General features: G+C 33.1%; 2 non-coding genes and 3 pseudogenes across 2 annotated transcripts; 3 read left to right on the top strand and 2 right to left on the bottom strand.

Annotated features, from left to right (window-relative positions):
• Positions 1 to 5,707: 5,707 nt before the first annotated feature.
• LOC136077547 (U2 spliceosomal RNA) lies at positions 5,708 to 5,818 on the bottom strand (annotated as a pseudogene).
• A 172-nt stretch (positions 5,819 to 5,990) lies between these two features.
• Positions 5,991 to 6,124, bottom strand: LOC136077463 (U2 spliceosomal RNA; annotated as a pseudogene).
• Positions 6,125 to 17,416: 11,292 nt separating this feature from the next.
• On the top strand, positions 17,417 to 17,611 carry LOC136077403 (U2 spliceosomal RNA). Its single transcript, XR_010637050.1, has one exon. It is a non-coding gene; the product is annotated as a U2 spliceosomal RNA (small nuclear RNA).
• Positions 17,612 to 22,843: 5,232 nt separating this feature from the next.
• Positions 22,844 to 23,032, top strand: LOC136077425 (U2 spliceosomal RNA). Its single transcript, XR_010637060.1, has one exon. It is a non-coding gene; the product is annotated as a U2 spliceosomal RNA (small nuclear RNA).
• A 1,992-nt stretch (positions 23,033 to 25,024) lies between these two features.
• Positions 25,025 to 25,241, top strand: LOC136077418 (U2 spliceosomal RNA; annotated as a pseudogene).
• The last annotated feature ends 659 nt before the right edge of the window (positions 25,242 to 25,900 follow it).

The following is a 25,900-nucleotide window of genomic DNA, read 5'->3' as shown; positions in this document are numbered from 1 at the left end:
TGCATTTACCTCTGACCTTTACACTTCTAGAACTCAGGACAAGTACATCTCATAGAATTTTCATGCCATTGACAATAATTGGAGACTACATCATTAGACACCTCATGTCCATCAGTTACCAGGCAGACACACAGGTATCTTAATTGAAGGAAAGTAGGATTCTTTCTCAGAAATTGACTGCTGATTTGCCAATGTACTGCGTGAAAGACCAGGCGAGAAACATGAAACTTGCAGTCAAATTGTCAAAGCACCTTGATTAATATATGTGCAAAAATCATATTTTGCAATGTGCAGTTCGAGACTTATTTAACGTACTGTAATTGATATTGTAATGTTAATTTTAGGTAAAAAATGTTGAAATAAATAAAATTTATTTCTTTAACTTTTTTTACTTTTCATTGTCTTTGTGATTGATTATAACAGTATTACAATCATCTTTTTAAGATTTTTCCGCATATATAATATGGTGGCAAATATTTTATTTGAATGTTCTGAGCCATTATCACAATATTATGATGTATTCTGACATTATCCATCACCAGGGTGAATTCTTTGTCCCCAAAACTCGTACAACTTATCAATATATTTTAAAAACAAAGCTGTGTTGACTGACACACTGACATATATAAAACAAAAATTTACGTATTTGAAAAAAGATTGCTTGATTTCAAACTAAAAAATGAAAGAACAAACAAAAAAATTTGGATGACGAATACGTTATATAACTTACATAACTAAATTAATACGTTGTATTATATAACTACACAACATAAATATCTTACATTACTAATTGTATACATATGTAAGAGATTTACAGTGAACATAATTTTAAAAAGGTTTCGCTCTTTAGAATAAAAAACATATTTTAAAAAACAAATATATAAAAAAATTTAAAGATAAAATAATTTTAGAGTGCTTTTGTAAGTAAATCATTTTCTTGACTTTTCACACTTTTCGCAAATTGGTTTCTCTTCTTATATCGTATATATATAAATCGTTCAAGTTTTATTTTCGGTCTGTTGAAACTTTAGTTTTCTAAAGGTAATCTCAAAACAATAACGAAGGAAGAATAAGTAGCAAACAGTTTTTAATTTAGTCGATTGAGGAGAGAAAAAAATATATTCATTAAACCATTTATATCAAGCAATAAATGCAATTTAAGTGTTTATGTTAAATATACATACTGTTGATAAATTATATAATTTATAATGTCAAATAGTTTTCAAGGAAAATTGAAAATTTGAAAATGATGATCTGTGCTCCAACTCAGATTCAATGATTCAATATTTTTACTAAGACAACATATAGGATGACGTAACAACATGTTAGAAATCGTAATATACTGTCTAAGTACTATAATTATGGAATTGCTGCGATAACTTTAGTCCTATATTTTATGTTGAAAAACTTTAACAGCATAATTTAGCTCTTAATGCATATCAAAATCAAAGCACTAAAATCAAATCCCACAAGACATATCATCATGCGATAAATGGTTTTTAACAACACCCTAATTTGATTTCTTAGCATTGATTTTAAAAAACAGACGGAACAAAAGAGGGTACTAACCATAACTAATAGTTGTGGTTATAACCCTCTTCTAACTCTGTAATTTTTAAACATGAAACTTGACAAGGCCGCTGTTAAGAAAAAATTGATTTAAGATGAGTATTTTAAATTTTTTATAACATGTTCTAAAGTATATAATACCGCTTCTTCATTTATTTCAGTATATATAGTTAACAAAACTTATCATTAATTTAATATACGAAATTTAGCAAGGAGTTCGACGATAAGACCTACCGTAACAGTAACATAGCAAACAATGATACCGTAAATCATATTGTAGTTTATTTCTTTCCTCCGGCGTCTGCCTTGTAGAGGTATTAATAATGAATACAATGGCATTAATTATAAGACTACATACCGTAAATTAACAAACAATAACAAACAAAGGCATTACGTGGCGGATATCGCAAGTCGCAGGGTTAATAAAAGTTACTGAATATATAAAATATTTTGTCGGGTTTGATCCTAAAATAAAAAAATTTTAAAGAAATCCTCTACTTATCGGTATCAACACGTGTTTCATATTTACATAACAATTGAACATAACTATATAAAGAAATCTTTACTGTCAACGATATCTAATTTAATGTCGACTTTACGAAATCAAAACGACAACTGCAACCGCAACGTCCAAACAAAAAAAATTGCTAATGCGCATGTGTAAGCTTAGGGTAAGTCCCAATTCGCGTTTCAAAGTTCCAGGCCGGACGTTAAAATTAAAGTTTCAGCATTGTGTTGAAAACGTGAAATGATTATGAAAACGTTACCATTTTTTCGCAAACTAAGATTTTTTGTTCTTTGTGGTGAATTTTATATCGATATAAGCTGATATATCAGCTGTGTGTGTGGAATTCAATGGTAAAAGGTTCGGAGTATTAAGCGATGTTTGCGTGGTTATTGATTAAAGTTATTTTTAATTGATAATAATTGTTAATATGCTTATATAAACATATTAATAATAATTATCAATTAAAAACAATTAAAGTCAATAACCAATAATTATTGATTATCAATAATAACCAAATAAATATATGGCTATTATTAATTTAGTAACTGGTAATGTATATTAATATTATAATTTACATTTTTGAGGTTTATGTTTCTATATAAATTATTACTAGAAAATGTGCAAAGATGAGTTAAATTTAGTGAACTAGAAAAGACATTGTATTAGATTTTTATGTTTCTTGCAAGAGTATTTAGTGCTCAGTTTGAGTGTTCAGTTTTTGTTAAACAGAGCAGTAATAAATAAATTAATGAAAAATACTTATCAAGCTAAACATAACACACAGTTTATCTTTGTTATGGAATCTTCATGTGGAACAATAACATCACCCTCAAGGTAATATTTTATTTATAAAAATAGTTATAAAATGTGGCTATATAAATCTGTTATCGCCAGGGTCATCTAAATTGATTTCCTCTAAAGACAAGATTTATATAAATTAATGAGTAATATAATTATAATATAATTAATATAATATAATTCTAATGATTTAAATTTGTATAAGTATGACTTTTTAATTATTGAAATCTATTCTATCAAAAATTAATCAATCTATTAAATAAATCAATCTATTAAAATAATAATTAAATTTAAAAAAACACTTTTATATTCTAGTTCAATGCGATGGACTCAACTACACGATTCACTGTTGTTAATTGAGGTTTCGACCTTCGAGCCATGGCAATTTAAACGTGGTTCAAAAGAAAGAAGCGATTCGTGGGAAAAAATATCCAACTCTCTTAATGGATTACCTGAGTCTTATTTTAAAGTTACTGGAAGGTCAACTCGAGACCATGTAAACCTTTTAATTAAAAAGTTTAAAAAAAAAGATGCAGAAGAAAATAAAGCAAGTTGAATTACATGTGACTTAACAGACTATGATGTGGCTATTGCTGATGTCTATGAGAGATTTCAGCAATCTGAAAGTAATTTTAAAGATCTCTTAGTCCAAAATAATGCAAAGGTTGATGCAGATAATTTGCAAGCAATAGAAATGCGAAAGCGGTCATTAGAGACATGTAGTGAAAGTGAAAAGCGAAACTGACGACAAGAAACTAATAAAAAGTCCAGAAATAATGGCAATGAAACAATTTCTTATTTAAATGAGAAAAGTGAAATGGAAATAAATATTAGAAAAGAGGAACTTGAAGTCAAAAGAATAGAAGTTGAAGCACAAGGAAAAACAATGCAACAGATGATGCAGCAACAAAATAACATGATGCAAGCTATGATGCAACAGCAAGCATCTTTTTTAGAAATTTTAAGCAAATTTTTACCTGTAAAAAAATAAACCAATTGTATATTCTGTCTTATATTTCATTTAAAAAAGTATTTATTAAATTATAAAAGTTAAATAAAATTTTCTGAAAGGGATGGTGCTTGACAATCAAAATATGTTGTTGTTGTTGAACCATATAGGCAAACGCGTGCATTATGCATTAACGCACATACCAAATACATTTTAGAAACTGGACTAAGTCCCACTTTAAGATTCTTTTTAAAGTCTGAAAATTTAAAATAGTTTACAATATCTCCAAATATCCACTCAACAGCAACACGAACTTTACTCATATTTTTGTTCCAAATAAGCTGTTCAGGGGATATGTTAGCTCCTTTAAATCCACATTGTAAATGAACTCTATGGGGGTATGCAGGGTCTCCATAAACACACAATGGCTCTCTATTGCTGTTAAAAGAATTTACTGCTAATTAATTTAGTAAATTCGAATCAGCCAGCATGCCACTATCATGTCTTTTCCCTTCCACAGGACCATATAAATTTGCAATTAAGCCATTGGGTGCAACTACTGATTGGAACTTTATTCCGTGACATCTTTTATGTCCATTATAAAAAATTCTTTGGTGCTTTCTAGGACGACTTATTTGTCTTAAAGTTCCATCTATAAACCCCCAGCAGTTTTTAAGAGGAGCCCCTTTAGCATGAATAGCAGCAGCATAAATTTCAAGATGCAGAGTGTCTAACCATCCCTGATTTACGTTGGTAAGTAAATGGCCCCATTGTGTAAACAATAAATTCATGATATGATTTGAAATCATACACAATTGCGGTACTGGTCTTGCAAATCGTGGTAACATATCTTGATACCTGCAGGGATACGCATAACGTTTTAAAAAAATACAAAAGGCTTCGTCAGCTGAAATGGTGACACCATTGTAACACGTTATTTTTGCGGGAATATTAAGGATATTGATCAACTCGTACATATCTTTTGATAAAAATCGAAATTCGCTTTTGGCTTCATCCTCTGATACGTCTAAATTAAATCTTGGATAACTATGATAAGGCAAAGTTAAGTTACTTGATTTGTTAACATCGTAAAGTAATAATAGCTTTTCGTCGTTTATTATCTTATTAGAATGAGAAATGAGTAACTGATTGCGAACCTGAGATAGTTTTGACATGTTAGTTTAAAAAAATAATTTAAACTTCGTTCTTTTATTGAAATTTACATCGAATAGGTTTCTTACTTAAAAATTATAAATATAACTGTACAAAAAATCATGCAGAAAAATATACAGAACTATACAAAGGCTTTTCGTACCGCGACGTTTTCATAGTAACTTTTGTAACGATATTTTACGAAAAACGGCTACGTGAACGACAACTTTAAAAAACATAGTTTCCCCGTTCTCGTTGCGGTTGGCGTTTTGATTTCGTAAAGTCGCTAATATCACTAGCAGTAGGCAACCTGTAATACGATTTTTAGTAAATAAATTATTAATAATTTAAATTTTATTTGATTTCTGTAACGAAATATAAATTCATTAATACTTTTTTAGTTGTGCTTACTTTTACTTTTCTTGGCTTCTTAGATAAACAAAACTGTAAGCTTTATTAAAGATACAGTTAACCTGTTATTCCGCAACGTTCGAACATTAAATGCGCAAATCACAAAATCGTTGTGCTAAAATATGACTTAAATTCCATGCATGGATCATCCAAGTCTGACCCCATGACCTAATACCAAAAATCAAATTAATATATGAGCCGGACTGTGCCGGCGTTTTAGATATTAAACTGATAAGAACAGATACTTTTTTTTTTTTTTTTTTTTCAACATCGGACGGCTTTATTATATTTAATCTTCCAGATATATTTTATCTCGTTTTTAATGTTGTGTAATATTGTTTTTATTGTTAATTCTTTATTTCTTTTAGTCTCTTGTTTCTCGATAAGAACAGATACTACACTTGATCTTAGCCATTAGGCCGAGAAGCGATAACTGAACACTGCAGATATAGTCGGACTGACGCCGTCTTCAACAATGTACTTGTGGTTTGAATTAGTACGTCTAATCATTTTCGTCGTCGTCATCATCATCAGCAGCAGCTGAGACCATAGGCGATGTTAGACACTCTAATTGACTCTAAAAGTCAAGAATTTTACTTATTTTCAATCTGGGCCGCGCTCAGCAGTAGTGCAAAGCCGAGACAACCCGTGGTCAGGGCAAGGTAAACCTAAGATCCCATGACCAAATGCCAAAAATCAGATTAATATATATGGTTTCTAATAAAACAAGATAAAATCGAGAGAAAAAAACGAAAACGAAAACAAATATGAAATTTCGAAAGGAAAAACCGCTAATTAGGAAATAAAGTTTAGTTTTTTAGTAAGAGTTATGAAAAACTGTAAAAAAAACATTTACAAAATATATCGTGTATAAAACAATAACAATTACTTCTGTAAAGTATAAAGAGAAATAAAAAGAAATCCATGTTTAAAAAATATATTGCTGGCCATTTAGCCGGGCATTCAAATAATAAACGCATGACTGTCACACCACAAGGCTGTTGGGGTCATGCTTTATCGTAATACCAGTTTATATTAAATAGTGCTGGCCATTAAGCCATGCATTTAAAAAATAAACGCCTGTCCGTCACACCCACAGGTACTGCTGGGGACATGCTTTTGCGTAAAATTAAAAACTACATAAATATTGAAAAAGATAACTTTAATATGGTTTATTTCCTTATATATTAAAACAAGATCCTGCTCGAAACTTTTAAAAATAGCATTGTTTATGGAAAACAAAGTATGACATTTTTCTATACTGTTCTCGCGCTTGTATTTTTCATATTTTATTTTCCATATACTTTATTCTTTTGTAATATTCTTTTTTATCTTATTGGGGGCATAATTTTGTTTTCCATTGCAAACATGTAACGGGTGAAGCGTGTTTTTATTTCGGTCGCAGACGAGACAACAAGTATTGCCTCGCCCACGATTTTTGTTTTATTATTTACATTTTTCTTTAGTGGGCTAAATATTTTGTAAAATTTTCCATTGTGTCTTTTGAGAGGGACCTTAGGCGTAAGATTTGAAACAGCGCCACCAAATCTTATCCCAGGGCATTTTAGTTTGAAACGTGGTATCCTAAAATGTTTGCGTTTTGATCAAATTTGTATAGTCATTTTGGTCTCCCAAATAAAAGAAAATTTTCTTTGTTGTGATCATTTTTTCTTTTAAAAGGTTTGCTTTATTTTTTAGAAATTCAATATCATAAGAGTAGTAAAATGGGAGTTGATTTAGTGACTTAGAATAGTTTACTTCGGTTCGATAGTTCAATTGAGGAAAACCTTTTCTTGCATATTTGGTTAAAGGGTAGGTTAAAATATATTTTTTAAAGAAAAAAACTCTCATGTGGGTTTAGATCTTTTCGAATAATTGTTCATACGAAAGATGTTTTTAACATACCAGACCTTTGAAAGGGCTAGCGTGTTGACAAACATCCCTTTGCACTTTAGCATTTCCGTATTTAAAGTTTTGTAAAATCTTTTTAAATTTTTCAAAGGCCTTATCAAAATTTAAGTCCGCTGCCTTTTTAAGGTTGTTAAAAAAGGTCATCCCATGAACTTCCATACCGTCCTGGTTCGACCAATTAATAAAGAATTGATCAAAGGACAAATTATTTAAAGAGTTTTGAAGACCCCCAGACCAAGCGCTTTTGTTTGTTCACATTTATGTTTGATCCAGAGGCTTTTTCAAAAGATTTTAAAACAGTAAACATTTCACCAACGAAGTCTGGGTCTTTGCAGACAACAGTGGTGTCGAATGCAAACTGCATTATTTTTAAGGGAGTTGTACCAGGGAGTTAAATTCCCTGAATTCTTTTGTTGAACTTAAATTCTAAGGCTAGCGTTTCTACTGCCACACAGTACAACATTAAAGAGATCGGATCTCCCAGTCGAACTCCCTATTTTATTTTAATGGGTTTACTCAGGTACCCGTTTTTGGTTATAATTGATTGCGTATTTTTTAATGTTTGTTTAATTGCATTTACAAAATTGTATCTAAATTTAAATCTTTCAAAGACTTTTACAAGAAAAGCTCTGTCCATCTTGTCAAAAACTTTTTCCTGGTCCAGAGACATCAAAAAACAACTGATTTTTTTTCATCAGTGTAGTAGATGATGTCTCGGACCAGAAACAAGTTTGAGAAAATATTTCGTCCGGGTACTGAGCATGTTTGCGACGGTTTTAAGATTTTATCCAGAACCTTGGCCTTTCTGAGTGCCAGCGCTTTCGTGACTATCTTGTGGTCAGCATACTGCAATAAAATTGGCCTCCAGTTCTGCAGCATATGCAAATCTCCATTTTTCAGAAGAAGACTAATCACTGCCGTTCTCGGGGTCCATAGAATCTGATTTTGAGTGTTTTCAAAACAGTTTTGACTAGTTAGGCGGGTAAATTCATCCCCTTAAATACCCCAGGTACATTGCCAGAACTTAACAGGAATTCCGTCAATACCCGAAAACTTTTTTTTTCTAGGGACAAAGGATCTTAGTAAAGTCCATAGGAGCTAAAGTTTATATTTAAAAAAAGATTTTCATCATCATTTAAAACATTTTTAATTTTATCTAAAAAGCGCTGTTGTATGGAATTGTCAAGATTTACATTTTTATAAAGTTTTTTATAAAATTTTCTCAAAACATTTTGGATGTCATCGGTGTCAGTAAAAGTTTTATTTTTGTAAAATGCACTTTAATAATTTTTTTACTTTGGTTGGTCTTTTCCATAAGAAACAAAGATCTAAAGGGTATTTCTCCCTCTTCGATTATTTCTTATTTCGTTCTGATAAAGACCCCTTTTTTGTTATTCAGTTCACTTAACTCTTTTTTATTTGAGGTAATTTTCGCCTCATCTCTTTTGCTTTTAGATTCTTCTACATTTAACATTTTTTTCTAAAACAAAAACTTTTTCTCTTTTTTCTTTTCTTATGTGTCGCCCTCTTTCTTCTGCGATAACTGTAATCATAGATTTAGCGTATTCCCATCCTTGGTTAGAGTTTTCAGAAGAGTTTTGCTTATGATTAATTTCAAATTTTTGTTTTAACAATTCTAAAAACATTTTGTCAGTTAGTAAAGATGTGTTTAAGTGCCAATATCCCGTTCCCCGCGGATTTTTCATTTTCCCGAGTCATGTTCACTCAAACCTACCTGACTATATTCGCATTTTGGTTTTAAATTTAACAAATTGTGTGAAACATTTATCCTATCAATTCTACTTTTATAGTGTTAGTGTTTGTATGAAAATACTTTTTTATTGGGATTTTGATTCCAAAAAATATCAGTCAACTGATATTTTTCGGTAAAGATTTTTAAATGTTTTCTACCTATTGTATTGTTTGGATTAAACTGCTCCCGCCTTCTCTATCAAGAAATGGGTCATTAACCATATTAAAATCACCTAATAATATATAATAATCGCACCAAAACGCATTTTTGTTTAATAATTTTAAAAACTTCTCCTTATCTTGCGGATCATTAGGTCCGTATACGTTTATAATACGAAAGTTTTTTGATTTAAATAAAAATTGGCAGCAAGAATTATACCGTTTTTTCCACTTGTAACTTTCAAAAACATCAACTCGTTTTTGCTAAGAATTGCTACTACTTTCTCTTTTGTTATTCCATATCGAACGACCGTTTGATTTTACAAGCCAATCTTTTTCCCATGCCCGTTGTGTTGCCTCACAACAATGGGTTTCTTCCAAACAAATTATCCTAAATTTTAGAAAAAATGTCATTAAAGAGTCTCTTTTTTGATTGTTATTTGATAATGAACGTGAACGTTTTAGATAATATTTTTACTGCCATTATTTATGACTGAAAAAACTATAACAGATTAATAAAAACTTAGTTTTAAATCACAAAAAAAATTTATTTTTTTCAAAAAAAGTAATTTAAGATAAAGGATTAGACAGTTTTCTCAGACGCGCATTTGCAAAAAACAAAATTCATAAAAATATATCGTGTCAACTAGAATAAAAAAAAAATTAATCACTTACATACTTGGTTGACCGCGGTATTCGAAACTTGTCGCAGTATTTCCTGTTCTGATTGTTTACTATCGTCGTTAAATAATTTTTGTTGCCTTTACTTTTTCGATAAAATAGTCTTTAACTCAACGTCGTATAGCAGGATCTTGCTCGTTTGAAATTTCATCTTTTGTTTCATCGTAGAGTCCATTCTAAATAACCATAAGCTGTCCCTGCATTCTTCCTCTATCATGGATAGGTAATCGTTTCGATAACACAGACTTACCATCTTTCAAACTTTTTTCAAGGTCAGGATGAAGTGTTGCAAACGGTTCCATTTTTTTCTTTATACCATTAACAACTTTAGTTATTGGGTCTTTTGGTAAAGAGATTTTCCTTTTACTTTTTTTAAAATCTGCAACTTCATGTTCAGCAGCTCCCATCAATACGTCACTCTCAACAATATTAAGCGAGTCATTATTAATAGATACTAGTTGCTCTTTGCGTTAATCGCATCCGGTAGGGGAAATCCCTATTATTCCGGGTAGGTTCAAGGTATCGAGGGAAAGGGTAGGCACCACATTAACAACAAGGAAAGATGCAACTGCTGTCCTCTCGACTGTGGAAGATGCCACAATCTCGACATCATTCCCCAATACATCCGGATCAACAGTCAAACCCACATTTGCTTCTTCAGGGTGGTTGACTTCTTCGTTTCTTTCTGCAGCTGTTTTTGAATCTTGCCAGATACTCGAAGACGGTTTAACGGGATGTTGTTCGAAAGATTGTACACAATCGCTCGCAGACGACACGGGATCCCAGGTGTACATTGTTCGGACTCAATGCCCTCTGATGTACAGGATTTCCGGAATCGGTGTCTGGAGATCTTCCAAAATCGCTACTAACACACCTGAATGATAAGGGTAACCATTTGGTGAAGCATTTATGATGACTTTTGTGGTACCGTGTTTACCGTATCCCATTCCTAAAAGTATTGAACCAACATCAAGTAATCTCGCTTCGAGCGGTAAGCCGAATATAAAGACGTGCGTTCGTCGGCTAAAAGTACGGTTGTTGGTTGAGGGCAGAAATCGGTGATGATAATTCCTAATGATCAGGCCCTTTTCAAGTAGGCGGTTTTTCGATGTTTGGGTTTTCATGACAATTTCTACTACTGACGAGCGGTTAATAAGTTGTACACCCTCAAGATCATTAATAAGCTTTTTGGTTTCGAGTGCCAGTAGAATATCCTTGATGGTAAATTTGCATAGTAATTTCGACAGCAAAGTTCTAGAAAGCGGTGGTTAAATTTCATCTTTTGGGTATGACGCAGCGGATTGGGCGTTGTTTCGTTTCGCGAAGTTAATCTTTTGACGATCCTCGACGGTCAACACAGCAATGTTATTTTAAAAACGTTTCTCGATTGTAGTTTCCATCTCAGTCGGGATTGCAGAGTTCGGGCGTTCCAATACGGTCCGCCTAGATTGAAGATCTCTATACTCAGCCATATCACTATCGCTAAGTTCGTCTTCATTGTAGGACATCTCGAATCAATTCCTTAGGTCGACTAAAGTTGGATGGTCTCGTACTTGTACCATGCGTTCAAGCAGGACTTTGTCGGTCTTCATCGTTTCCAAATAAGATCTTCTTGAGTTTGATTCCGATTCCATGATGCAGAGTAACCTATAAATATAATCTCAACAAGACTTAATAACAAACATTTAAATCTTCGAAAAACACTTAATCTTAGCCATTAGCCGAGAAGCGATAAAAACAGATACTTTATTATTACATTTATTTCGTTATTTAAGAAAACTTTACAATTTGCCATTACAGTATACATATCAAAATTTATAAAATAAAAGCATGGCTATTACCCCACGCTCTTAAAATAAACTCATTCCTCCTCTGGATCCACTGGGATCCCTTGGACATATCCGTGTTAATATAAAAACTTACAAAACCTTTTTTTTCTTTTTTTTTTTTTATTATAAGAAATAAATACGAAGCGTAAATATATAAAATAACTACGAACAAACTTTCGCAGTTTAAAATATATAAGCGTGGATATTACACCACGCCCTTAAATAAAATACATTCATCCTAAAGATCCACCAAGATCGTTCGGACATATTCGTAGGTATGTCGTAATTTTAAATATATAAAAAGAGGGTTAATGGCTTTTTAATAAGAAAATCGCAAAAATAAAAATTTTAATAAGTAAAATTAAATCCTGTTCATTTGCATTACTTACTGCGTTGTTTATCGAGAATAAGCTGTAGAATTTTTCCACTTCGTTTTCGCGCAAATACTTAGTGTATTTCATTTTCCACAGGTATTGTATTTCATCGTTTCTATTGTTTTAGTAGGACTAACTTTTTTTGTTTTGTTTTGTTGTTAAGTTCTGAGCCCTCCACAGTTCGGTTGTAATTATGTTTGTAACCGTGGTTAGTAATTTATTAGTATTTTTGTTTATTACAGGAGTGACCGTATCCATTAAGAAATCGACGTGAACTATGTTAAAAGTATTGTTCGATAACTTTTCGTACATACTTTTAAAAACCTTCCACTGAGTTCTGGCTGTTTTGCAATAGATAAAAGAGTGCAGCGTTGTTTCGGTTTTATTGCAAATGTAGCACTTAGGTAATCCTCGCCCGCGATTTTTCTGCAAGCTGCATTATATCGTGTAGGATTCGCCACTACGCATTTTGGCTCGGCCCTTGCGCGTATGAATTAAAGTACCGCTTCCAAATGGTATTCCACGGCAAAGTTTTTTGGAAAATCGCGTCCCACTTGAGTTGCGATTTCGCGATGTTTTTGTTTTGGTGGTGGTTTGCCAATAAAAAGTAAACACTTTTTGTTGTTTTTTGTTTGAGCTGTAAAATAGCCAGATTTGTACGGAGGCTATCCACAACGTCTTTGTAAAAAAAAGAATGGTCTTTTAAAGCTTTAGGGAAGTTGTTTTGAGCTAAAAACGACCATTCAGGGTAATTATTTTTTGCAATGGCGGACAAAGAAAGGGCTAAAAAATATTTTTAAAGAAACAGGAATTCGTGGGGCTTGCTATTTTCTCTCAAGCGGAGCAAATGTTTTAGCCGTAAAGCCAAGCATTGCTTGGACGCGTCTAAGATTCCTTAACCCCCGGCTAACACCGGTTGGTTTAGAGTGTCTCTTTGGATGGGTTCAACGTATTTGTTTTGCCACAAATAAACCGAAATTTCTTTGCGGATTTTTTGATCGGTATCTTTGTCTAGCGGAAAAACGTTAGCAACGAACCACACTTTCGACAGCGCCAGCGTGTTGACATACACGCCTTTGCATTTTAGCTACACGCCCTGTATTTAAAACTCTGTAGCCTTTTCTTAAAATTTTTAAACGCTTCATGCCAATTTGTCTCTGCCGTGCAATTTTATTCCGTAAAAAAATGAATGCCTAGATTTTTTATTCCGTTTTCGTTTGCCCAGTTAACGTCGCCTATGTTTTTGCTATGCTGCTCAAATAAGTTCACTCGGGCAGCCGCGTCGAAACCGCCAAGCGCTAAACCTTTCGTTACCGCTTTGTTAATGTTTGATCCCGTTGCGCGCTTAAATCTTCCAAGAATTTTAATAACTCCGTCTATAGAGCTAATGTTTCTTGCCGCTACTGTGGTATCGTCAGCGTATTGGAGTATTTTCAAATTCGCTTTCGTTCCCGGTAGCGGTATGCCGTCGATGTTTTTACTTTTCTTGATTTCTAGCGCCAAAGCCTCTACAACAATACAGTATAGCATCAAGGAGATGGGATCCCCTTGTTTTACTCCTCTTTCGATCTTAAAAAGTTTACCTATAAATCCGTTATTTATGATTAAAGATTGCGCGTTTTTCATGATTTGCTTAATCGCTCTTATAACTTTATTGCCAAAATTTAGTTTTTTTAAGACTTTGAAGATAAAACCTCTATCAATTTTGTCAAAAGCTTTCTCTTGATCGATCGCTATTAAGAAACCTTCAATGTTTTTCTCGTTAGTGAATTCTAATAAATCGCTCACAAGGAATATGTTTGAGTATATATTTTGACTTGGCACAGATTATGTCTGCGACGATATAAGAATTTGTTTAATATTTTTGAAAGCCGCTGCGCCAACGCCATGGTAATAATTTTGTAGTAGGCGCACAAGAGTGATATCGGTTTCCAGTTCTGCATTAAAATTAAGTCCCCTTGTTTTCGAAGGAGGCTTATCAATGCAGTTTGCTGTGTCCACGTGAGATCATTGTTTTTTTTGAAGAAATTATTCGTTTGCTAACGAGGTCAGTTCCTCACGTAACAAATCCCAGTACTCCTAGTAGAGTTCTACCGGTAAACCGTCTATCGCTGGTGTTTTGTTTTTGGCGACCAAGAAAGCTGCGCTTCGCAATTACGCGTTACTAAATTTAATGTTTAAAATCTGTTTTCATCGTCAGTTAACGATTTCTTTCGTTCTTTCTTGTTTTGTTCTTACAAAAATTTCCGCCGCGTTTTCCAGCCCATGCAATTGTTTTTAGAGTTGTTTAATTTTTTCTTCATTTTTTTCGACTTTGTTTTTCTCCGCTTCAATCTCATATTTCAAAAGGTTAATGTTACGCTTATTTTGGGCGCTTATTTCTGTTGCGCGCTGCACGGCAACATCTCTAATTTTGGTTTTAGCGATGTCCCACCATTGGTTATGGTTTTGGTAGACGTTTTTAGAAATTTTTACGTTTTTAAATTCGCTTTTTAGCATTTGCTTAAATTTAGCGTCTTTTAAAATAGCGACGTTTAAATGCCAGTAACCTAGTCCTCTCGCGTTTGATTTTTTAATGTCGAATGCGCACAAAACCGCGCTATGGTCGCTTATCTCTGCTTTTAAAAAATAGCACGCGCTCTGCGCTTTCGCTGCTGAGGAAGTATATACTTGATCAATCCTGCTCCTAAATGTTTCATCAGGTTTTTTAAATGTAAATTATAATTTTAGAGGATTGGTTTCTCTGTAGAGATCATTCAAATCATATTTTTCGAGAAAATTTTGCAAATTCTTACTGCCTAGAGTGTTATTGTTGTTAGAAAGATCGCCACCTTGCCTGTCTAGGACAGGATTTTAAACCATAATAAAATCTCCCGAAAGTATAAGAGTGTCGCAGTAACGCGCATGACGTTCTAAAGTTTAAAAAAAAATTTTTTTGCGGTACTTTAGGACTGTTAATGTTTATTATTCCAATATTTATGTTATTAACACAAAAGCTAGCCGCTAAACTTCGCCCGCGTTTGTCTTGAGTAATCTCTTTAATTGGAAATCGTGTTTCGTTAAAAAAGCGACTCCGCACTCTCTTTGTTTTAGATTGTTCCAAAAAGAGTTACTTGTTAAACTTCGCCATTCTTTAGTCCATTTTTCTGTGGTTTTGTCGCATCCGTGCGTTTCTTGCAGTAAACAAACGTCATAGTTTTGAATTTCGCAAAAGCGCATTACTTTTCGTCTTTTGATCTCGTCGTTGAGACCATTGACGTTTAACGTCAGAATTTTAGTAGCCATTATTTTATTTCAAAAACGGAAACAAATGCTTAACGCGAAACGAAAGATATGTCATATACAAACTTTTTCAAAATAAAAACGGCGCACTCGTATCTTTCAGAAAATTTAAAAAAGACGGGACAGCATTTTCGTATCATAAACAAAATAAAATCTTGTAAAAAATAAAGACAAACACTGAATGCGTACATTACCCGTGCTTGTCGCCTTCCATTCGATTTTTCAAAACTCGTTTTGGATCGTCCTTTTTCTTTTTTCATCCGTTTCCGCTTTATTTGTTTTTCCCGTCGCCATCTCTATGTCTTCACCCTTGGTGTCAGCAGTTACGCTACTTCTCTTCTCGGTTGTTTCTTTTTCGTTCTTCTCCTCTTCAATGCTCTCCTCGGCTATCTGTTTCAGTTCATTCGTGATGGTTTCTTCCGCCATTGATTTCGCTACCTCGTTCGACTCGATCTCTAATATTTCTTCTTGCTTTTGTTCTGGTACCGCTACTTCGACGTTCGGTTTTTTTCGTGGAAGTCTATCTGGCTGGCCGGTATGGATCGCTCGTACTCGATAACCCTTGATTGTTATAAAATATGGTATGGGGGACGGTAAATCTTCCATAGTGGCTACAAGTGTACCCAAACATTTCGGGGTGCCTTTCGTCGGCATACGTTTTATCACCAGCCTGGTAGATAGATGTTTGCCGAAACCCATCTCTTGCAATACTTTGCCTACTTAAAAGCTTTGCGCTTCCAAAGGCATTCCGAAAATCGACACCGTTGTTCTTCTTGAAGGCATTCTGTTCGGCGTAGAGTTGTTGAATTTATGATGAAATCCGTCGATTATTAATCCCCGTTCGAGAAGGGCGTTTTTACCACGATTACATTTCATTACAACTTCCAGCATAGATTTTCCTCGAATAAACTGAATTCCCTCCAACTCCAAGGTAATCTGATCATAGGCAAGGTAACCTATGATCCCATGACCTTATGCCAAAAATCAGATTAATATATGAGCTGTACATACGCTCGAGAGATCTGGAGCAAAATAAAATTTACTTATGAAAAGCTACTCCCCGAAAACAACTTTAATATCATTCAAGCTCTTTTTTACATAAATAATGAAAAATTGCAGATGATAGATGCAAGAGCCATTTTGGTAACAACAATAACAAACATTATAACAACTGAAATTTGGAAAGCTAGAAATTCAAGAATTAAGGAAAAAAAAACTATTAATGCAACAAAAATAACGCAAAACATATATAAAGAAATTAAGTATATATGGAAAATAAAATATGATAAGTATGCGCGTGAAAACAACGTTGAAAAGTTTTTTACTTTGTTTTCAATTAATAACGCAATAAGTAGAAAAATACAGTTAATCTCCACCTTACTATTTAAGTAAACATGTAACCGTGTTACATTCTATCTACTTTTACTTACTTTTATTTTTTTTATTTTTTTATTTTTTCTTTACAGCAAAGCATGTCCCTGGCAGGCCCTGTGGCTGCGACGGACATGCCTATTTATTTTAAAATCATGGCTTAATAACTAGCACAATATTTTTTAAACTAAAGCAATGAAAAAGCATGACCCCAGCAATCTTGGTGGGTGTGACTGTCATGCGCATATATTTTAAATGCAAGGCTTAATGGCCAGCTATATATTTTTTAAACCTGATAAAGCATGTTGTGTTTTTGTGTTTATGGTTTCATACCAACTTTTATAACCTTTGTTGAGTTTTCTTTGATACCTTTATAACATTTTTTATAAAACCCATTTTGAAATCTTTTTGAGAGTGTTTATTTAATAGAATTTTTATGAAATTTTTTTGAATAGAGTTTTTGTTAGTATTTTAGTAATTTGAAGATTTCTCATATAAACAATTGGGGTATATAAAAATCGGTTTTTCGTTTTTCGTTTTTGTTTTCTTTACTTCTAAAACCGCAATTCAAAAATTAGGGAAAACTTTTAACATTGTTATCTTCTTAGCTATATTTTAGAGCATATTATAATATTGTATTTAATTTTATACTATTAATTTGTTATTGTAAATACTATTTGCAAGAAATAAATTGTAAAGAAAAAAAAAGTATCTGTTCTTATCAGTTTAATATCTGGTACGCCGGCACAGTCCGGCTCATATATTAATCTGATTTTTGGCATTAGGTCATGGGATCATAGGTTTACCTTAGCCTGACGACGGTTTGCCTCGGCTTTGCACTACTGCTGAGCGCGGCCCAGATTGAAAGTAAGAAAAATTCTTGACTTTCAGAGTGTCCAACATCGCCAATGGTCTCAGCTGCTGATGATGACGACGACGAAAATGATTAGACGTACTAATTCAAACCACAAGTACATTGTTGAAGATAGCGTCAGTCCGACTATGTCTGCAGTGTTCAGTTATCGCTTCTCGGCCTAATTACTAAGATCTTTCGGACTATCCTACTGATTTATTAGTATAAGTTTGAGCTAACGACCTTATAGAGTAAATTATTGTGTATTGATTGATCCGGGTGTACCGAAAGATAGTAATAGAGGGTGTGAAGGGCGTATTGATTGATTTTGTGTGTATTTAGGGTATTTAAGTTAGTTTTTGACCCACTGGTCAATTGATTATATTCGTTAAGGGTCATCCTGTATCTTATTCAAATCCTTTTGATATTGGGGACTCCCAAACAATCGACATCAATAATTTAAAACCAAATATGAATTATGCTAAAGCTTTAACTTCCGAAAAAAAACCTACTAATATCTCCAATCTCAGTGATCTGACAAACACCTTACTATATCACCTTTCTTTACAGATAAATTTAGTTGACATCCTCTCCGCTTTTGAAATTGAAAATTTGGATAAAGATCTGGAAGTTCACCAAATAATCCATGGAGGGAGAACCCTTGAAATTGTTATGAAAACAAGTTCTGCTAAATTTAGACTTTTGGAAAAAAGTCTAACAATTAATGAGTTTCACCATCAGTTTTTTAACTCTAAACCAAATAGACAGCCAGGTACTCGTGTGACTGTCTCAATTTTAGGCTTGCCTATTGAAGCTAAAAACTTCCAAATTGGGAACGACTTGGCAGAAATGGGCTTTGGGAAACACATTATTACGAAACCAATTATGAAAAAAACTCCAAAAAAGGGTTTCTGGTACTACTCTGGAACCCTGATAGCAGTAATGGAGAACTTTGAAAAACTCATTCCCAGGCAACTAACTCTAAGAAATTTTAAAGTTAAAGTGATACATAACGGTCAAGAAGACCTTAGAGAACAAGATAAAACACCTGTCCCTAACATATCAGAAAACATCGAGATACCTTTATCAAAAACCAATGAAACAGAAATACCACATGAAAACGAAATTAAAAATCAACATATGGAGATAAGTGAAATACTGAATGATAAATTAAGTATACCTTAAAAAATGAACGAAAACCAGGACCCTTTTTTGGTTGAAAATACCCCTATTACTAACAAATCAAACATAACCTCAAATACAAACTTACAAACACAAAATACACTAAAAGAAATGATCTTAAAAGAAACCACAACCATAGAAATAAACACAAACAAACAGTCAAGTAATGTGAATCCATTCATAGACTGGCAATAAAGTTATGTCGATATTTCAAATGATATGGAGCTCTCTGACGATCCTAGCGAAAATAAAAATAAAAGGAAACTATCTTTACTTAAAACTGAACCTCATGACTATAAAAAGTCTAATAAAGTCCCTAGCCTTTATTTACGTGGCCTAATAAAAATACATAAAACTAAATTATAAATAATAGTAAAAAAAAGAAAAAAAAAAAAAAGGAAATCCAAATAAAAATATAAAATTAAGAAAAAACAAAAAGAAAAAATCCAAAAATTCAAAATAAAAAACTAAAATGGGTTTTAGAATTCTTGCCATAAATGTAAATGGGCTAAATGCCGATATAAAAAGAAACAACTTCATAAACTTCTTTAAGGAAATGAACTATGATATTGTATGTGTTCAGGAGACGCACTGTACAAATGAAAAGAAGGACCTATGGAATAAAGAGTGGGAAAATAAAATCGGGGGATCTTCTATCTGGAACAACAACAGTAACAAAAGTTGTGGTGTCGCCATATTTACCAAACTTAAAACCATATTCCAGGGGTAACTCAGGATGAAAACGGTAGAGTCCTGGCCGTAACGATTAACTTTGAAAACACTGCAACCAGAATAATAAATATATACGCACCCAATAATCCACAAGAAAAAGAGAACTTTTTTAGCACTCTAAACAAACACTGAAAATTATGTGACAATATATACCTCGCAGGAGATTTCAACATGGTAGTTGACCCAACACTACATAGAGAAGGAGGTGACCTCTACAACCCAAACAACATCTTATGAAAACAAAACTTAATTAGATTCTGTGAAAAATAACAATCTCTCAGATACATTTCGAGTGCTTAATCCACATAAAAAAGAATTCATATACAACTGTCCTGATCAAAGTTTTCGCAGTAGAATCGACAAAATATATACGATAGTGGAAAAAACAAAAAAGCATAAGGTCACAATAGTAGAAACAGGTATGAGTGACCACAGAGGCTGTTTGTACGAATTATTTATTGTAGCATCAAACAAAAGAGGGCCAGGGTATTGGCATTTAAATGTCACCCGTCTCTCTGAAGTACGTTTTAAAGAAATTTTAAAAACAAAATTCGAAAAACAAAAAACAAAAAAAGGCGTATACGATAGCAAAAGCCAATGGTGGGACATGATCAAATGCAAAATTAAATTTACTGCCATTGACCTATCCTCAAAAATACAAAAAGAAAAAAATCTGAAAAAACTAACCTTAGAACAACAAATAAACACAGAAATGGAGTCGGGAAAGCCAAGTTATGAAATTGTTAAAAATCTTGAACTGGAACTAAAAGAGCTGTTAAGAAAGAATGGAGTATTCATTCGAACTAAACAAAATATTGTCGAGGATGACGAATCCCCCTCAAAAACATTATTTCAAATGGAAAGAAATAATCAAGCAAAAAAAAACAATAACAACGCTCAAGGATGGAGAAAGCACAGTTATAGAAACAAATAGTATACTTCCAAAAATAAGAGAATACAATAAAACCTTATACAAAAAAACAAAAATAGCCAAAGAAAAACAAAGAAAGTTTTTATCATGTATTAATAAGTCCTTGACAGACGACCAGAATGCTTTTTTTAACATCAGGTTCAGTAAAGAAGAGCTTCATAATGCATCTATGTCACTTAAAAAAGGAAGACATCAGGTAATGATGCAATACCTATAGAGTTTTACCTGGAGTTTTGGGATATTGTTGGTGAGGAATTTACAAACCTAGCCAACATGATCATATTTGATACCAAGGAACAAAGGACTGCTCTCATTAGTCTTCTTCCAAAGGAAGGAGACTTAACTGAGTTGAAAAATTCACGACCTATTTCACTCTTCTGTAGTGATTATAAAATAATAACAAAAGCTCTGGCTTTAAGATTATCAAATGTACTAGATTTTCTATTCGGAACATCTCAAACATGCTCGGTCCCGGGCAGAAACATCTATTCTAACATCGTTCTAGTTCGGGATCTCATTCAATATACCAATGAAAAAAATATCAAAAGCTTTATCCTGACAATTAATCAAGAAAAAGCTTTTGACGAGATTGATTGTAACTATCTAATTGAAGTAATGGAAAAATACAACCTCGGTAAAAACTTCATAAATGCTATAAAGCAAACATTGAAAAACAACCAATCCCTAATTCTAAACAATGGATATATGAGTGAGCCCCTAAATATTGAAAGAGGAGTTAGGCATGGTGATCCTGTATCACTGATGTTATACTGCATAGCAGTGGAACCGCTTGCTATCTCAATTAGAAACAACCATAAAATTGACGGATTTCCACTGCCAGGTTCAAAAACAGCCCTAAAAGTCATGCAATATGCAGATGATACATCAACTTGAAGTGTTTAAAACTCTTGACAGATTCGAAGAGGCATCAGGATCAAACATTAGTAGAGAGAAAACAAAAGCGCTAGCTCTAGGTGGCTTCAACTACCTTGAATACGAAAAAACAATCATCGCACTCAAACAAAAAAATTATAATATTTAATGATCAAATACAACAGAATTGAGAATTCTAGGATTACACTTTCATACTGACCTTGCATTCACAGCCAGCATCAACTGGAATAAGGTCTACGGCAACTTTGCCAAAAGGTTTGGCGGTTTTAAATTTAGGAATGTGTCGCTACCATGCAAATCTATGTTTATTAATACTCTTGCTCTTTCTAAAATATGGTTCGTGGCCAATGTTTTTCAGCTCAACAAACTACAAGGAAAACAAATAAAAAAAGATATTTCCAGGTATCTGTGGAATAGTGAATATGCAGAGCCAATTAAAAGAGATATCCTCAACTTACCCGTAGACAAAGGAGGTCTCGGAATCTTAGATATAGAAAAGCAAGGTATAGCTCTGAGATTGAAACATATTTTTAACATGAGATAAAGTCAAAACCCTCACGAACTGTACAATTTCTTTTTAGGATATCCTCTTTTTAGAAACTGTACAACTTCTTTTTAGGATATCCTCTCAACAAATACGCCGAAAGCCACTTCCAACAATGGCTATATCTCACAGAAAATAAATTTTCAAAAGCACTTAATTTGCCTCCTTTCTATTATAATGATATATTGGAGACCTTAAAAAGATCTGAAGCTATATTTAAAATAAATAAAAAAACTGCAAAAAATCTTTACTTATTATATACAAAGGGCACAAGAAAACACAAGCATTACAAAAATACATGCAGCCTGGGAAGCAAAACTACAAAAAAAATTACCATAATCATTAATTTGGCAAAAAAGTTTTAATTTTGTCCAACGTCCTTGTAAGAACACACTGTGGAGAATCTTAACAGATTCGATACCAACTTTAAAAAAAATACATGCCTGGAAAAGAAACCGTGGGAGAGGAAATGCTTTATGTAAATCATGCGAAAAAAAGGAGAATACTCTGCATCCCTTTCTCTATTGCAAAAAAGCAAGAAGAGTTTGGAAAAGCATGAAACCAATCTACAAATCCCTTCTACCTAGTAAGGACTTTAATATAGTACACACAATATTTCATACTAATATTGAAGACTTAGTAAAAAATAATAAACTAGCAAAACTTATAACAACAATAACGCATATAGTTACAACCGAGTTATTGAGGGCAAGAAATGAAAGACCAAAAGAAAACACAAATATAACAGCTCTCGCAATATTTCAAAATATTAAAAACGAAATAAAATATATATGGAGAATAAAGTACAATAAAGCCCTCAGGGAGAACAACATCACAAACTTCCACGAAACTTACTCAATAAACAAAGCCATCAGTGTATTCGACCAGAACAGCTTAATCTTTACCTTTTAAAAAAAGACCAAGAATAAACTCCGAAACTAATATCAAAATAAAAAGATTCATAACTAAATAATAAAAAGAAAAAAAAATAAAGTATCTGTTCTTATCAGTTAAATATCTGGTACGCCGGCACAGTCCGGCTCATATATTAATCTGATTTTTGGCATTAGGTCATTGGATCATAGGTTTACCTTGCCCTGACCACGGGTTGCTTATGCTTTGCACTACTGCTGAGTGCGGCTAATAAATAATAATAATAAACAATGGTTATCTTAGTCAACCTTTTGAAGTTAATAGAGGAGTACACCAGGGTGATCCTATAGCACTGATGTTGTATTGTCTTTCTGTAGAAACCCTGTCTCCAGCAATAAAAAATAAATCAAATATTGATGGTCTCATGCTTCCTGGAAGCCCAAGACCTCTCAAGGTCATACTATAGGCAGACGATACAATGATCACAGCACAAGGGATATCATCTTTAAATATGAAATATTTAGGGTCATAAAGATGAAATATTTAGGTCCTGGACAATTTCTAGCAGTGTACAGGATCAAACATAAACAAGTCTAAGTCGAAGGCCCTAGCCCTTGGAGGCTTCAACTATATTACCTATAAAAATAACATCAAGAAAGGATACCACATAGATCACGCCGTAAACTGGGTCAATATAACAGGAATGAAGATCCTAGGTCTAACTTTCTTCACTGACCTGGCCTTTACTGCAAACATAAACTGGAAAAGTTCCCTAATAAAGTCTGACCAAAAAGTTAAATGTTTTCAATATAGAAATGTATCTCTAAAATGTAAAAGCATATTTCTAAATGTACTGGCGCTATCTAAAATATGGTACTTAGCAAACATCTCTCCGATTAATAATTTAGTTGGAAAACAAATAAAAAAGACTACTTCTAAAAAATAAAATATCTATGGCAAAGCGAACACGCCGAACCAATTAAAAGAGAAATTCTAAACCTTCAAACTGTGAAAGGTGGTTTGGGAATTACAGAACCTATCAAACAAAGTGTTGCCTTACGAATAAACCACCTATTAAAAATGGAAAAATCAGATAGATCACACGAAAGCCTTTATCTTCAAAAGTACTTTTTAGCTAACTCCCTAATAAAACTAGCAACAAAAACCTACAGTCAATGGGCATTTTTATTAGAAAATATTTTCCCGAAAACACCAAATAAACCACCTTTTTACTACCAAGATATTGTAAATATCATTAGAAACAATGACGATATTTTTCGCTTCAAACAAAGAAATGTTAAAAACATCTACAATATAATAACATCCAAAGAAAATTCAAGCATTATTAAAAATGAAAACCTATGGAACGTACAATTTCAAAAACCACTCCCATGGGACAAAATCTGGATGAGAAGTTTTTCCTCTTATGCACAGGGTCCGAGCCAAAATGTCATATGGAGATTAATGCATACTAGCATACCAACACTTGAAAATCTAAAAGTATGGCGGAAGAACCGAGGACGCGATGATGCCACATGTAAACTATGTAACCATATCGAAACCACTTTGCATCTTTTTATATTTTGTAAAATGGCGAAACCTGTATGGAAAGCTTTTAAACCTTCATATGACAAACTTAACCCCGACAAACCTTTCATTATAGTACAAATAATTTTTTCAATAACCATAACAGAACTTGGTTGGAAATCTAAAGCTGCCATGTTAAATACAACTATAACAAACATAATAACAGCAGAACTATGAAGAGCAAGTATCAAGAGATTGAAAGAAAACCAGACCATAGCCGCTTCTAAAGTAGTAGAAAATATTACGAGGGAAATAAATACATTTGGCAAATAAAGTATGAAAAATACCTTAGGGAAAAAACAATTGACAAATTCCAGGAAAGGCTTCCAATAAATGATGCTTTTAGTCTACGATGCACCAACGACCTCGTATTTACAAGTTAACATTCCCCTTAAAATAACATTAGTCATATTAGTAAAAGAAAAACTAAAAATGCTATATTAAAAACTATAAAAATAACAAATAAACAAAAAGAATAATATTAATGACTAAAATAATTACAAAAAAACAAAAAGAATATAAACAAAACCGTGACAAGGTTAAAATGTCATATCCAAGAGTTACATTATTAACACTTGTTAACCAAACAAAAAACATATAAATAAAAATACAAATAAAAATATAAAAATAACATAACAAAATAAAAATATAAAATAATATAACAAAAACAAAAAAACAAAAAATATATTCTGCCCTCTAGGGCCTTGGACTAGATGGTAAATTAAATTTAAAAAAGAAAAAAGTGTCTGTTTTTATCAGTTTAATATCTGGTACGCCGGCACAGTCCGGCTCATATATTATTCTGATTTTTGGCATTAGGTCATGGGATCACAGGTTTACCTTACCCTGACCACGGGTTGTCTCGGCTTTGCACTACTGCTTGACGCGGCCCAATGTAAAAATAAGAAAAATTCTTGACTTTCAGAGTGTCCAACATCGCCCATGGTCTCCGCTGCTGCTGATGATAATGGTGCTGATGATGACGACGACAAAAATGATTAGACGTACTAATTCAAACCACAAGTATATTGTTGAAGACGGCGTCAGTCCGACTATGTCTGCAGTATTAAGTTATCGCTTCTTGGCCTAATGGCTAAGATTTAAAAAGTCTTAGTTGTTAACCTAGACAGTGGTCTAGAAGCCTCAAAGGTTTTGAAGCTTCATTATCATCTTTTTTCAGTTTTTGTTTTTTAGACGTTTTATGGAGAAGACGCCGATATCTCTCAGTAATTCCTTCGAGCAACGCAATCGAGATGCTGCTGTTCTTGTGGAGAAAATGGAGTTGTTTCGTGATAGCGTAATCGATCGACCCGATTTTCACTTGAGCATCAGTTACAGCGAGGATGATCTCAGCGATAGCGACATCGCTGAATACAAAGAACTCGAACCTTCGCAGACCGTAATGGATCGTCGGAAAATCTTGTCGCTGAAACCGACCGTCCCGACAATCACGGTAATATCCAAGGAGAAACGTTCTCCAAGCAACTCTGGCGTCCCTACCGTTGTGGAGCGTCACTCCGTAAAGGATGAAAAAATTAAGCAAACCTACTCAAACGTT

The sequence above is a fragment of the Hydra vulgaris genome, chromosome 02 (genome assembly GCF_038396675.1).
Source record: "Hydra vulgaris chromosome 02, alternate assembly HydraT2T_AEP".
Taxonomy (NCBI): domain Eukaryota; kingdom Metazoa; phylum Cnidaria; class Hydrozoa; order Anthoathecata; family Hydridae; genus Hydra; species Hydra vulgaris.
This window is presented reverse-complemented; position numbering and strand designations above follow the sequence as displayed.